The sequence below is a fragment of the Budorcas taxicolor genome, chromosome 6, assembly GCF_023091745.1.
Source record: "Budorcas taxicolor isolate Tak-1 chromosome 6, Takin1.1, whole genome shotgun sequence".
NCBI classification, from domain to species: domain Eukaryota; kingdom Metazoa; phylum Chordata; class Mammalia; order Artiodactyla; family Bovidae; genus Budorcas; species Budorcas taxicolor.
Genome location: NC_068915.1, coordinates 111200372 through 111213952, shown reverse-complemented (window position 1 = coordinate 111213952; position 13581 = coordinate 111200372).

Sequence of the window (13581 nt, the reverse complement as noted above, 5' to 3'; positions counted from 1 at the left end):
CCCCAGCGCTCCGCCGACTGCTCCCTCGAGGCTCTGCCGCCAACCTTTGGCAGTAGAACTTTTCAGATGAGTCACCCAGAAATCACAGAGCACGGGCTCGAGATGCCACTCCCAAGTCTTAATCGCCAAAGCTGAGGAAGAGAGAAAGGGCATACAATCCATTACGTTGTGCAAGTGCGTGCATGTGTGCTAAGTGGCTTCGGTCCTGTCTGACTCTGCGACCCCATGGACTGTAGCCCACCAGGCTCCTCTGTCCATGGGATTCTCCAGTCAAGAATACTGGAGTGGGTTGCCAGGCCCTCCTCCAAGGGATCTTCCTAACCCATGTCTCTTACACCTTCTGCACTGGCAGGTGGGTTCTTTAACACTAGCATCACCTGGGAAGCCCTAACTTGTGCAACTGGGCACAAAAACCCTTTGTGGAGAAATGTCTATATCAGTTCTTCTGCCCATTTTTTGTTTTTGTTTTTTATTGAGTTGCATGAGTTGTTTATATGTTTTGGAAATTAATCCTTTGTCAGTTGCTTCAGTTAACAAATATTTTCTTCCATTCTGAGGGTTGTTTTGTCTTCTTATTTATTGTTTCCTTTGCTGTACAAAAGCTTTTAATTAGGTCCCATTTGTTCATTTTTGACATGTATATACTAATATGTATAATACAGATAACTAATGAAAACCTATTATATGGCACAGGTAACTCTACTCAGTGCTCTGCGGTGACCTAAAGTGAAAGTGAAAGTGAAGTTGCTCAGTCATGTCCGACTCTTTGCAACCCGGTGGACTGCAGCCCACCAGGCTTCTCCATCCATGGGATTCTCCAGGCAAGAGTACTGGAATGGGTTGCGATTTCCTTCTCCAGGGGATCTTCCCGACCCAGGGATCGAACCCAGGTCTCCCACATTGCAGGCAGATGCTTTAACCTCTGAGCCACCAGGGAAGCCGTGGTGACCTAAATGGGAAGGAAATCCATAAAAAGAGGGGATATAGGTATACGCATAGCTGATTCACGCATGCTGAAGTTGAAGCTCCAATACTTTGGCCACCTGATGAGAAGAGACAGCTCATTGATAAAGACCCTGCTCCTGGGAAAGATGGAAGACAAAACAGAAGGGAGTGGCAGAAGATGAGATGGTTAGCATCACTGACTCAATGGGAGTCTGTGAACCCCTGGGAGATAGTGAAGGACAGGGAAACCTGGCGTGCTGCAGTCCACGGGGTCACGCAGAGTCGGACACGACTGAGCGCCTGAACAACAGCAATTGCTGATTCACTTTGCTGTGCAGCACAAACTAACACAATGTTGTAAAGCCACTATCGGTTCAGTTCAGTTTCTCAGTCACGTCCAACTCTTTGCGACCCCATGGACTGCAGCACGCCAGGCTTCACTGTCCGTCACCAACTCCCGGAGCTTGCTCGAACTCATTTCCATTGAATCAGTGTTGCCATCCAACCATCTCATCCTCTGTCGTCCCCTTCTCGTCCTGCCTTCGATCTTTCCCAGCATCAGGGTCTTTTCCAATGAGTCAGTTCTTCAGATCAGGTGGCCAAAGTATTGGAGTTTCAGGTTCAGCATCAGTCCTTCCAATGAATATTCAGGATTGATTTCCTTTAGGATGGACTGGTTGGATCTCCTTGCAGTCTAAGGGATTCTCAAGAGTCTTCTCCAACACCACAGTCCAAAAGCATCAATTCTTCAATGCTCAGCTTTCTTTGTGGTCCAACTCTCACATCCATACATGACTACTGGAAAAACCACAGCTTTGACTAGATGGACCTTTGTTGGCAAAGTAAAGCTATTATACACCAATAAAAATTTTTTTTTAATCCTTTGCAGGAGATCAGTCCCCTCTGGGAGCAGCCCTGCTGTTCTGGGAGCCTCAACACAGCAGGGCAGGTAACAGCTTACTCTCCAGTGGAGAAACCGGACAGTGATCTTGAGAACAGCGGAGTAGTTCGGTGGCTGCGGGGTGATGGTGTCATAGAGAAAATCAGGTAATGGGACAGGGATGGGATGCTTTCATGAAGCTGGATGGTCAGGAACATCCTCTAAAAGGGGACACGTGTGATGTGACCTCAGCTGGTAGGAACCTCGTTCGGGCAGAGACCAGCAAGTTCAGAGCTGCAGAGGAGAGGGCGAGCAGGGTATAGGGTACCCTCAGAAAGAAGATGGCAGGGCTTCGGGGTGGGGGTGACGCTGGGGACGGGTTGCAGCTTGGAATGCAGTAAGAGGTGGGATGGGGGGCAGGGATCCCACTCAGCCCAGGCCAGGAACAGGAGGAGCTAGGATGTTCCTGGTTTCAGGACCAGGCAAGTGGTTAGGATGTTGCATTTTCCTGCTGAAGGATGGGTTGCAGGCAGCTAGTGTGGAATCAGGGACATCAGCAAGGGGGGTGGTTTTTATGGAATAAACCACACTGGGGTAGCCCTAGAGTCAGGCCAAGGCAGGGCCAGGAGCCCCCCAGGCTGACCTCGCTCTGTTTCCACCTCGGAAGGACAAAGGGGCACCCCCGTACCCCCTGCAGGAACCTTTAAAGCTCCATTGGCCATACTGACACGGAGCAGAGAGTTCAGTCGAGGCTTCCTCCTGCTTTGTCAATGTCGGCACTGCGGAGGAGGTAAAATCGATCTGTGTCTGATTTTCTGTTTCTCAACGGATGATGATGTGATGAGTGGCCTCTGGGTCTGTTAACCAGGCTGGGACCCGGTCACCAGCCCAGGGTGGAAAGCACATTTGCATTACAGGAAATGGAAGGCAACAGCCCTAGAGCCCCCAGCTGAGTAACAGGAACCCGGGCTCAGCTCCCCTGCTGTTGGGACTGCACTGAGAACTGGGAAAAAAGAAGCTGGTGGCGGGGTGATATCAAGCCATGCGGTTTCAGATTCAACCCATATTTAACTGGAAATCACAGCAACAAAGAATATGACTTTCCCTTGCAAATATGGATGTTCATTTCTCCTTCAAAGGTAATGCTTTTAAAAGATGGTATAGGTCCTAGAAGATGGGATTTTGTCTCAAAGAGGCTCTATCAGGCACCCAACCTCTGCCCCAGGGCAAGTTGCTTTCCTCCTGTACCCTGATGTCATACAGCAAGAGCTGTAGTAGTCATAAAAATGATTTTTTTTTAGAGCAGTGTTTAGGGCTTCCCAGATGACTCAGTGGTTGTTAAGAATCTGCCTGCCAATGCAGGAGACACAGGACACAAATTTTCGATCTCTGGGTTGGGAAGAGCCCCTGGAGGAGGGCATGGCGACACAACTCCAGTACTCTTGCTAGAGAATCCCATGGGCAGAGGAGCCTGGTGGGCTACACAGTCCACAGGGTGGCAAAGAGTTGGACACGACTGAGCAACTGAGCAGACACACAAGCCGCCATACAAGGCTCTTGTGATTTATAGCTCATCTAATCTGCTCAATATGCCTGTACAGTCCCCATTTTGCAGATGTGGAAACTGAGGCTAAGAGGGTTTTTCTCAACAGTCACATACCTCGGGAAAAACAGGACCAAGATTTTAAAGGCTGGTGCCTCTGATGGCAGAGCACCGGTCCTTCACAACTGCTCGGTGTTCAGACCCCAGGACAGCCCTGCATGAGAGCTCTTCCCAACAGGCGCAAGGCTTTTTTCTTAAATCAAGGAGTTTTCTGGGACTTCTCTGGCAGTCCAAGGGAATACTTTGCCTTCTAACCCAGGGGGTGCCGGTTGAATCCCTGGTGGAAGAGCTAAGATCCCACATGCCTCAGCCAGCATAAAACAGAAGCAACATTGTAACAAATTCAGTAAAGACTTTCAAAATGGTCCACGTTTTGTTTTTAATCTTAAAAAAAAAAAAAAAATAGTCTGCTAACAAAAGCATGAGCAGTGAAACAGACTTTCCATTCCTCCAGACATCTTTTCGGTTCACATTTTCCGGTTCACACTCTCTCATATGATTCTAATTCTCCGAAGACTGGCTTGGCTGAGTGCTATTTTTTTAATTTGGATTAGAAGTGTATTGTTCCAGTTCTGCTTCTTGTTGTTGAATCACCGTTTTTTTCCTCCCCAAGGAACCAAGACAGCGTGAGGCGTGATGGTGTGGCTCTCTGTGATGGTGGGCACTTTTCCAGGAGTCTCTCCTTGGTCTTTCGTCCAGCCCTCCACGGTGGGTCGTGATGTTCACGTACCAACTGGGAAACCACGGCCTTAGTTTTCCAAGAGTTTGGATGCACGTGCCAGGACCAAGGAGCAAGGCTCGCCACCACTGGTTAGTCACATGCTTGCTAAACACGTGGAAACAGCAGGCCCTGCACCACTCTCTCTGCTCAGGAAGGAGGGTAGGGGTCCCCGTCATGTCTTGAACAGTGGTAAGTATTTTAAACCCTTATGTTAGTTTCAATCTTCAGGTAATAGACAACATTCATTGTAGAAAAAATAGAAGATTATTTAGAAAAAGGTGGAATGACTTCCCTGGTGGTCCAGGGGCTAAGGCTTCAAGTTGCCAAGGCAAGGGTCCAGGTTTCAATCCCTGGTCAAGGAACTAGATCCCACAGGCCACAGCTAAGAGTTCTCATGCCACAGCTAAAGATCCCACATGCTGCAACGAAGACCCAGGGCAGCCAAATAAATGAATGAGTAAAATAAACATTAAAAAATAAAAAGGGGGAGAGGAATGTCCATCATTTCACCGTCTGATTTGGTGCATATTCTTTCAAATTGCTTCTGATCATATATACACAGGTGTCGGTTTCTACATGTGAAAATATTTCCATGAGGCTCTACATTACTGGTTTACAACATGCTTCATTTCCTTCACATGGGGTGGACATTTCTCCATGTCAACAATTTAAGATATTTTCAATGGCTGCATAGAATTCCATATATAAGCCATATCGTGATTTGCCTGATCTCTTCCTTGGGCTGGACATTTGATTATCTCCTTAACATAAATTCCAAGAACTGGAATTCCTTAGACAAAAGTTCCAAATGAATTTTGTTATAGTTATGAAGCTGGATTCCAGAGGCACATGTGAGCACATCAGAAGCCCACCCTCCCTCCAGCCATGGGCTGGATGACTGTTCTAATCCTTGCCAGCCTTACCCATGGATTGTAGCCCACCAGACTCCTCTGTCCTCAGTTCATGGGATTTCCAAGAGTACTGGAGTGGGCTTCCATTTCCTTCTCCATAAAAAAGGGTACCTACTGTTAAGAGTGTGATTAAATATTTGAAATATATTTATTAGGTGTTTCATCTTAGTGACATGTTTTCATATCTTTATTGATTGATTGATATTTAGTTACAAGTGGATCTGGGAGATGGAAACTTGAGAGTCTCCTGCTTGGCCTCCACCAGTGATTTGGGAAGTTTTTGATGGAGGCCCATAATGGGAAGTACAGCTGACCCTTGAACAATGTGGGGGTTAGGGGCGCCCACGTCCTTGCAGTCAAAAATCTGTGTATAATTTTATAGCAGGCCCTCTGAATCCGCCCTTCCACACCCTTGGATTCAACCATCCATGGACTGTGTTGGACTATAATAGTATAGAAATATTTGAAGCTTTCCCAATGGCTCCGTAGGTAAAGGCTCTGCCTGCAATGCCAGAGACAAAGGAGACGTGGGTTTGATCCCTGGGTCAGAATGATCCCCTGGAGAAGGAAACGGCAACCACTCCAGGATTCTTACATGAAAAAATTCCATGGACAGAGGAGCCTGGTGGGCTACAGTCCAGTGGGTTACAAAGCCTCAGACACGTCTGAGTGGCTAAGCACAGCACAGTCGTCATATTTATTGGAAAAAAAAAAAGAAAAGTGAAGTGTTAGTCACTCAGTCAAGTTTGATGCTTTGCAACCCCATGGACTGTAGCCTGCCAGGCTCCTCTGTGCACAGAATTCTCCAGGCAAGAATACTAGGGTGGGTAGCCATTCCCTTCTCCAGGGGATCTTTCCAACCCAAGGATCGAACCTGGGTCTCCTGTGTTGCAGACAGATTCTTTACTATCTGAGCCACCAGGGAAGCCCTGGAGTGTTGGTTGCTCAGTCGTGTCTGACTTTGTGACCACATGGACTCCATGTATAGATGGACCCAACAGCTCAAGCCCATGTTGTTCAAGGGTCAACTATACATGGCACACTGAAACCAATGGAGCACATCAGTTCAGTTCAGTCGCTCAGTCGTGTCCGACTCTTTGCGACCCCATGAATCGCAGCACGCCAGGCCTCCCTGTCCATCACCAACTCCCGGAGTTCACTCAGACTCACGTCCATCGAGTCAGTGATGCCATCCACAGATGTAAACTAAAAAGTAAAATTTCCCCAAATAATACTTTCCTTCACTCACTCTGATTCACTCAAAAATTTTCTGTCTATAGTTTCTAGATGCTAGTAATACTAGTAAGCTGATTTCATAATCTTGTGATAGATTGTGTCCATACTTTGAAAAACACCAGCTTATACCCAGCATAATCAACTGCCTGGAGCATATTGGCTCTGAACAAAATCAAGGTTTCAGTAGCACAGAAGAGAAGGTGAGGAGGGACTTCCCTGGGGGGCCAGTGATTAAGGTTTACCCTTCCAATGTAGTTGGTGCAGGTTCGACCCCTGGTCAGGGACTTAAGATCCCACATGCCTAAAAACTAAAATATCAAATGGAAGCAATATTGTAACCAATTCAATAAAGACTTTTAAAAAATGGCCCATATCCTGCACCCCCCCCAAAAAAATCTTTTAAGAAAAAGAGTGGGGAGAGACGTCCCTGGTCATCCAGTAGTTAAGAATCCAACTGCCAATGCAGGGGACACGGGTGTGATCCCTGGTCTGGGATGATTCCACATGCCATGGGGCAACTAAGCGCCTGTACCACAAGTACTGAGCCCAGCTGCGCTAGAGCCTGTGACCCGTAACAAGAGAAGCCGCTGCAACGAGAAGCCCGAACACTGCAGTCAGAGTCGCCCCCAATCGCTGCAGCTAGAGGAAGACCACGCAGCAGCCAAGACCCAGTGCAGCCAAAACCAAACTTTTTAAATTGTGTTACTTATTTTAAAACAGGGGAGGAGACCTCAGGTAGACATCGGAGCCAACATCAGTCCTTGAAGGCTAGACAGGTGTGCACACGTGAACGGGTGTAAACACGTGAGCCCCAGGAGAGCAACAGGCTGAGTGAAGAGAAGGACGCAGCAAGGCGAGTGTCCAGCGCCGGGGGCTGGGTTCTGGGACGGCCGGAAGGAGGCCGGCTGGGGAAGCCGTTTGAACCGCCGCCTGCCCCGCAGGCCGTGATGGGCAGGCTTCAGGAGAGCCTCCTCCGGGCTGTCTTAGCCAGTCAAGCAGCTATAACAAATTATCGAAGATGGAGTGGCTTAAAGGACGAATCTTCCTCAGTACTGGAGGCTGCAAGGCCAAGGCCGGGGTGCCAGCAGATCTGGTCCGATGAGGAGCCTCTTCCGGGCGGGCAGGCAACCATCTTCAGGAAGCAGAAAGAGGAGAGAACACTTTCTATCCTGTCTCTCCTGATATGGGCGCCACGATGGCTAATTTAACGTGTCAGCTTGACTTGGGCTAAAGGCACACAGACAGCTGAGACAATGTCGTTTCTTGGTGTGTCTGTGGAGTGACGCGGGATTGGGGTGGGGATAGTGTTTCCAGAAGAGGTTAGTGATCCACCCTCAACAAGTGTGGCAACATCATCTAATCCATTGAGGGTCTGAAAAGAACAAAAGGGGGGAAAGAAGGTGAATTCTCTCTCTCCTTGATCTGGGGCACACCATCTTCCCCTGCCCTCGGACGTCAGCATTCCTGGTCCCCAGGCCTGCAGACAGAGGGGCTTAAAACCAGCAACTGCCCTCCCCACCCAGTTCTCAGGCCTGCAGCCTTGAACTGAATTTGACCCTCAGTTCCTGATTCTCCAGCTTGCAGAGGGCAGACTTTGTGACTTCTTGGCCTCCCTAACCGTATGAGCCAATTCCCAGAATAAATCTCCTCTTGTATATAACCGTATGTTTCCTAAGGGGTTTCCCAGATGGCCCAGTGGTAAAGAATCCACCTCCAATGCAGGAGATGTAGGTTTGATCCCTGGCTTGGGGGTTAGAAAGATCCCCGAGAGAAGGAAATGGCAACCTACTCCAGCATTCTTGCCTGATTAAATTCCATGGACAGAGGAGCCGGGTAGGCTACAGTCCATAGCGTCACAAAGAGTTGGACACAGCTGAACGACTAAACAACAACTAAACCAATGTCTCCAGTTGGTTCTGTTTCTCTGGAGAACCCTGACTCAGTTCAGTTCAGTTCAGTCGTTCAGTCGTATCCGACTCTTTGCAACCCCATGAATCGCAGCACGCCAGGCCTCCCTGTCCATCACCAACTCCCGGAGTTCACTCAGACTCATGTCCATTGAGTCAGTGATGCCATCCTAACAGGGCACTAATCCCATCCGTAAGGGCACCACCCTCATAACCTAATCACCTCCCAAAGGTCCCACCCCCTAATGGCACCACATTGAGACTAGGGTTTCAACATTTGAATCTGGGGCAAGGACAGGGGAGCGGGGTGGTGGGCAGACACTAAGATTCAGTCCAGAGTGAAGAGACGTATCCCTGGGCAGGAGTGTTCACCTCAGATACCCAGGGTTCTTTCTTCAAGTTCATTTCAGGGTAGCAGGCTCATCCTCCTGAGGTGGAGTCACCGAGTTCAGTGCCGGTTCTCCTGGTGTGTTCAAGCTTCAACTATTTCTCTGCACTCTTTATTTTTCATGAGGGATAAGCTTTCTGAGTGTCTTCTTAAGCACTCTGTCCTCACAATCCTCTGCCAAAGTTCTGTTTAAAGTCTTCATTGGATGTTTCTCCAGCGGCTGAGGACAACCACGCCAACCAGAACAGGAGTCGTACTCAACGGGGCCCATGTCATCTTGAGTCGTGGTGTACAGAGCTGATCCGGTGAACTGAGCCCTGGCTCTGGGACACAGCTCACAGCATCCTTTCATTTCCCTCCATCGTGGTTTCCCCAAAAGACTGAGGACACAGCAACTGGTCCCCATTCTATCCCGGTCAGGCTCAAGATTCCCCGTTCTCCAAAGGAGAGCTTTGCTCAGTTCTGTTGTGTTCAGAGATAAAGCATCTGTGTTTCTACCGGTGATTTCTGTCTGTGCCATCAGAGGAGTGCTTCATCAAACCTTTGATCATGTCACATCCTGGTCCTGCCTCCTGTCAACGTGGAGTGTCAGCCTCTTTGTCATCAAGCAGATGGTCAGTGATGATGGATAGAAAAATCGATCCCATTCTTATGATGCCTCTGGGACTGGATTATGCTCGTAAGGGAGAGATCACCCAACAAGTTATCACGGACTCCGCAAAAGTACGCACTCCCTGCACAAAGGAATCTTCCTAAAAGGGAATCTCGATTCGTTACCTTCCATTCATTCATTCATTCATTCAACAAACCAAGTGGGAGGTAGAATCCCAAAGAATCACTTGTACTGCACTGCATTGCTTGTGAGAAATAGCCCTCTGTGATTCACTGTAGTGTGTACCGGAATGCTGCTAGACTATGTCTGTTTCTATATGCTACTTTGATGGTTTAGTTGCCAAGTCATGTTCGACCCTTGCGACCCCATGGACTGTAGCCCACCAGGCTCCTCTGTCCATGGGATTCTCCAGGCAAGAATACTGGAGTGGGTTTCCATTTCCTTCTCCAGGAAACTTTCCCAACCCAGTAATCAAACCTGGGTCTCCTGCATTGCAGGCAGATTCTTTACCAACGGAGCTACAAGGGAAGATATATATGCTACTTTGAATCCTTGTTAAGTCATCATCAATAAAGAATTAATGAACAAAGAAACAAAAATGTCCATCCTCTGGTGAACTTGGGCTCCCTGGACATAAGCTGAGAGAAGAATCTGATGTGATCACGACATACCCTTTCATTTGCGTAGGACCTAATACTGTCTGGATTTGTTTTCCTCAATTATCTCTAACAGGTAACAGAGCCTTGGCTAAACCCACGTTTCAGGGCTTTCCAGGTGGCGCTAGTGGTAAAGAACTTGCCTGCCTGCTGCGGCCAGCGCAAGGAGGGATTGAAAGTGATCGATGCACAGTTTAGGGGAGAAAGAAACTGGAGACAGAGATAAAGTTTTAAAGATGGGACCAGGGGACTCAAGACCTCTTGGATCAAGAGCCCTGATCCTCAGAGCCCCATCATATTTATTTAGTATCTTGGCAAGTGGAAAGCATCTGTTGTTATGGTGTCCCTGGTCATGTCTCCTATTTTATTGATTGCTTTAAACTATCTTTATTTTCTTGTGCAAGGGGTATCACCTCACTGGAGATCATAGACCCATACATGCCTTGGGAAGACATCTTGGTGTGTGCACAAGTGGCGTTCTGAACTTGGGCTGACCCGGCCTTCCAAGATCCACACTGTTTTTCCTTGGCTTAGCAGGGCACGATGACCCCAACTAATCCACCCAATGTACTTTTATTTGGGTTATGCTGTATTGCTATATTTTGCTTTTATTCTTTTCCCATGGTGATTTTCTCGTGGCTTAGCCAGAGTAACAGGTGGCTGACTATTAACCCCAGCACCTGCCAGTGCAGGAGACATAAGAGACATGGGTTCTATCCCTGAATGGGGAAGATCCCTTGGAGAAAGGCACAGTAATCCACTCCAGTATTCTTGCCTGGAGAATCCCATGGACAGAGGAGGCTGGCGGGCTACACAATCCATAAGGTCGGAAAGAGTCAGACATGACTGAAGCGGCAGCACGCATACTCATGTTTCAGAGCAGCAACACCAGACCTGGGGAGGTAGACCACTTGCCCTCCAGGCGGCACACCTGGCTGCTGATGGAGCCAGGACTCTCCCAGATGCAGCTCTGTGCCCGCAGCCACAGGTTTGCCTCCCCCTCCCCCGAGCAGGACACTCCGCGGCCACTGCAAATTCAGTTCCTCTGATTTTCTAATTAAAATGGCATTAATTAGCTCTGCCATGTTAACACAGATGACTGATAAGGATCTCGTCTTTCCTTCACTTTGCAAAAGAGGACTATGCAGTCGTGCCACAAGACCACCCCCACCCCGCCCGCCCCCAGCAAGCTGCAGCCTGAGTCTGAGAAGCTGAAGCCATACCTCAGTGCAGACGAGCTACCTGAGACCTAGAACTTTCGGTCTCTGTGTTCCTGAACTTGGTCCAAACTCGCAAGACCAGCCTCCCAACCTCTTTGCTGTTTTGTGCGCTAAGTCACTTCAGTCGTGTCCAACTCTATGCTACCCCATGGACTGTAGCCCACCAGGCTCCTCTGTCCATGGGATTCTCCAGGCAAGAATGCTGGAGTAGATTGCCTTCCCTTCTCCAGGGGATCTTCCCAACCTGGGGATCAAACCCGTGTCTCTTACATCTCCTAGCACTGGCAGGCATGTTCTTAACCACTAGCACCAACTGGGAAGCCCAACTGCTGTTTCGATCAAATGATTAAAAGCCTTTATTTTCAAAAAGCGGCATACAACTCACCCAGAGCCTGCATACCGCAGTTTCATTGGATGTTCAGGGCAACTGGTGAGGTTAAAACACAGAAGACTAGTTTGTATTGACGGGGTCCTTCTTCCCAGGTCTGGACTCTGCTCACAGAGCGGGGGTGCTTAGCCCATTCCTTCTGCACGTACCTTTTCTGAGCTGGGTACTACTCACAAGCTACTCCTCTTTCTAGATAAGACTCTGACTTCAGATAAAAGCTGCAAGTTCAAAGGAACACAGGAAGGGGCGGAGGCAGCAATCAAACCCAAGCAGTCTAGCTTCAGACCCAACTGAACCACCAAGCTGTTCACTCCATCTGTAGCCTTTCTGCAGCCCTGGGGCCATGTTTACCCCTTGGATCAGGATATGTGCTGAGAGCCGGTGGAGCTGGCAGACAGTGGAGGGTCACAGAATCGTCCTCTCCTATGGGTACCCCCAGAGGGCATGGACACCCACCTGCTGGCTCAGCCCCGGAAGCTGAGGGGTGCAGAGAAAGAAACTCCCTTCTGTTGCTGGCCGGCTTGATGTCAACGAGAGGGCTGGGTCCTTCCACACACTATTTTAATTCCTCACTGCAAGAAGCACACTCTTGTATTTTTATTTAATGCTTTAATTTATTTATTTATAAGTTGACATATAGTTGATTTACAATGTTGTGTTAATCTCTGCTGTACAGCACAGTGATTTGTTTATACATTGTATACGTTCTGATTTAATAGTCTTTCCCATTCGGGTTTATCACAGGACATCGACCATAGTTCCCAGTAGAACCTTGCTGTTTATCCATTCTAGACATGTTTGCATCAAATCTCAAACTCCCACTCCCTCCCAGCCCCCTCCCCCTTGGTCACCACAGTCTGTTCTTTACCTCTGTGAGGCTATTTCTGTTCCCTAGATAGCTTCATTCGTTCTTATCTTAGATTCCACATAAAGTGGTATCATATGGTCTCTGTCTTTCTCTCTGACTTACTTCCCTTAATGTGATCATTTCTAGGTCCGTCCACATCTCTGAAGCTGGCATTCTTTCATTCTTTTTTATGGCTGAGTAATATTCCACAAGGAGGACAGTCTTATCTCAGATTTTTAACTAAGGAGCCTGAGGTCCAAGAAGACCAGGTGAACCCTCTAAGGTCACGCAGCAGGCAGTGGAGATGAGAACTGAACCCAGTTTGCTGACACCCAGGGGCCGACAGAAAGGTGAGGTCATTAATCCCATCCACCGTCAGAGAAATATTCTGGGGGTTGGCAGGGGTTGGCGGGGGTTGGGGGGGCACAGGTGTCAATCATGAAAGAGTGTGGAGCCTGTTGAGCACTGATTCACAGTATCAACCAGACTCAGGCTGGATCAGAAGCTCCTGAGCAAAACACCTTAACAACGCCAGGGCTTTTGTTTCTCTAGGATCAAGAGGCAGCCTAGGGGGACTGTGCTTGCCTTATGGGAGGCCAGAAAAACCGAGGCTTATGTTGACCTCTCTTCCGGGTGAGAAGGGTGGAACTGAGCCCATTCTCTTAGGCAGGGAGACAGAGAGGACTCAGGACACACCGATGAGACCTGAGCACCCAGCAAAGCTAGACGGGAAACACACGAAGGCGGGCACAGTTTCTAGTTGGGGTGGAGCCTTAGAAGAGGACTCAGAGCATCAGATGGAGAAGGCAATGGCACCCCACTCCAGTACTCTTGCCTGGAAAATCCCATGGACGGAGGAACCTGGTAGGCTGCAGCCCATGGGGTCGCTAGGAGTCAGGCACGAATGAGCGACTTCACTTTCACTTTTCACTTTCACACATTGGAGAAGGAAATGGCAACCCACTCCAGCGTTCTTGCCTGGAGAATCCCAGGGATGGGGGAGCCTGGTGGGCTGCCGTCTATGGGGTCACACAGAGTTGGACACAACTGAAGCAACTTAGCACCAGCAGCAGCAGCAAAGCATCAGAAGAGAGACCGGGTAAAGCAGGGAGCGCAGTGGGAGAGGCTTCCTCCAGGAGCACTGTGGTGCTGAGAGAACACAGGCTGCAGATTCCAGCCCCCACCGCTGCGCTCAGCCAGCCCCGTCCTGATGCCCGAGATCCACCTGCATTCAGAGGGTGAAGCCCCCTAGTACAGCAGGTGCTT